Genomic DNA, 2,500 nt, shown 5'->3' on the forward strand with positions numbered 1-2,500 from the left:
CTCGTTCTTTGCTTTGTTATTCTGTACAAAAAAAGTATACGGCCTAATTTACTAATTCGTAGGAAGAGACTGCACTTTTGTATTTGAAAAAAGTTTCAGGAGGGATGATCTCTGAAGTAGATGATGGTTGATAGAGTAATCCTTGATCGTAATTTCCAGTATTAGTACTTGGGCCAACATGAAATTTGTGATTGGTAGTAAAACACCGATTTTCCTCTTGAGACTTAATTCGATCTTCATAGATTTCTCGAGATATTTTCTTACGAAGTTTTGTTATAGCATCTATAACAGCCTCGGGTTTAGGCGGACAACCCGGCAAATACACATCGACAGGAATTAACTTATCGACTCCCCGAACAGTACTATAAGAATCGGTACTGAACATCCCTCCTGTAATTGTACATGCTCCCATAGCAATAACATATTTTGGTTCAGGCATTTGCTCATATAATCTTACTAAAGAAGGAGCCATTTTCATTGTTACCGTACCCGCTGTTAAAATTAAGTCTGCCTGTCTAGGACTAGATCTTGGTACCAGTCCATAACGATCAAAGTCGAATCGTGAACCTATTAATGAAGCGAATTCAATGAAGCAACAACTGGTACCATAGAGAAGCGGCCATAAACTGGAGAGTCTTGACCAATTTGAAAGATCATTTGATGTAGTTGAAATAACTGAAGTTTGGGTTGTTCGATCAAGTAAGGGAAACTCGATGGAATTCATAACTGTCTCAATGTTTTTTTTAATTGTCTGAATATTCAAAAACTAAGACCATTCCAATGCTCCTTTTCGCCATGCATAAACTAAACCGACAATTAGGATAAGCACGAAAATTAAAGCTTCTATAAAGACGGATACCCCTAATACATCAAAACTCATTGCCCACGGATAAAGAAAAACTGTTTCAACATCAAAAACAACAAAAACTAGAGCAAACATATAATAACGGATTCTAAATTGTACCCAAGCATCGCCCATTGGTTCTATTCCCGATTCATAACTCGAAAGTTTCTCTGGCTCTTTGCTAAGAGGGGCTAAAACTCCAGAAATTAGAAATGCCAAAATAGGAATAAGACTTGATATTATTAGAAATACCCAGAAAATATCATATTCGTAAAGCAGAAACATAAACGTACTCCTATCAATGTGGAAAATATACCGGATTAGTCGATCGGTACATGTCTCGTTTGAAGATTCATCCACTATAATCCTATTTATATAATATCTATTATATCCATAATAAATATATATTAAATATTATATATTTATATAGAGAGGATACATATAGTCGGAATTTCCATTTAGGAACTTTTAGTGATTGAAGAAGGAAAGAGAAGACGACTACTTTAGTTTTGTGCTTTACTAGATAAGGTATACCAACAGAAAAGCCTATTTGAGAATGTTTACAATGAAAGTTACCAAAGATCTTCGTTTCTCAAACTCTAGCTTGTCCACAAATAAAATACAGTAAGTCGTTCCTAGATCCATGTGATTTACTAGTGCATTCGATTTGCATTGGGTTATGGTGGAGTTTTTAACCGGTTTCATGTCATGATTTTGACTCCAAAAATTTACTAGAATTGGGTAGGTATCCCAAAGAAAAGAAGTATTACTAATTTCTTGATTTTGTATGGGAAAATAGGAAAATTTTCATATGTAATTCATCTACAAAGATAAGACATTAATGATGAACCAAATCAAGTGGCCAATTACAAACAATACAAACAATAATGAGGAAAGGAAAACGATTCTATTTTTGAATTATTAATAATATAGGGCTATACGGACTCGAACCGTAGACCTTCTCGGTAAAACAGATCAAACTTATTATTATCAAAATGATTTGAACTGTTTCAAAGACCCAACATGCATTTTTTTGCATTGGGCTCTTTCATTAACTGTTATAAATAAGTTAGTCTACCATATTTTTTCTTGACAGAAAGAAAGGGAGATGGTTCCATGTGCTCTGATTCATTATTTTGATTCGAATCTCGGAGCACTACCAAAGTTTTTCAAAGAAGGGGTTATCCTGACGTAGGTATGCTTCTGACCTAGATCAACTTAAGTTAAATGGAATCTCTATCGTCCTGCTTCTGCTTAAAGAATAAAATATGAAACTTCATACACCTTAAAGTTGTTCATAAGATAGGACGAAAGATCATTTTTTTTGAGGTCCTGATACTCATTATGCCTAGCATTGAATAGACTGGGTATTCACCTTATCAATATCTCAAATCAATGATGGATTTTTTTAGTGCCTAAATGGGGCACTCGATTCGGACCGAACTTTTTGTCAGGCTACTGTTCTCTTGTTTTGTTCCCTAAAAGTAATAGAGTAAGACATCGATTTCTCAATAAGATCAACTTTTTTGATTACATGATGTACTTCTCTGAAAAACATTGGCGCGCGTGTAAACGAGGTGCTCTACCAACTGAGCTATAGCCCTTGTGATACATATCTTATCATGTAGATAATTTCTTGTCAAGATGAATATTCTA

Source organism: Cucumis melo, unplaced genomic scaffold (assembly GCF_025177605.1).
Source record: "Cucumis melo cultivar AY unplaced genomic scaffold, USDA_Cmelo_AY_1.0 utg000903l, whole genome shotgun sequence".
NCBI classification, from domain to species: Eukaryota; Viridiplantae; Streptophyta; class Magnoliopsida; order Cucurbitales; family Cucurbitaceae; genus Cucumis; species Cucumis melo.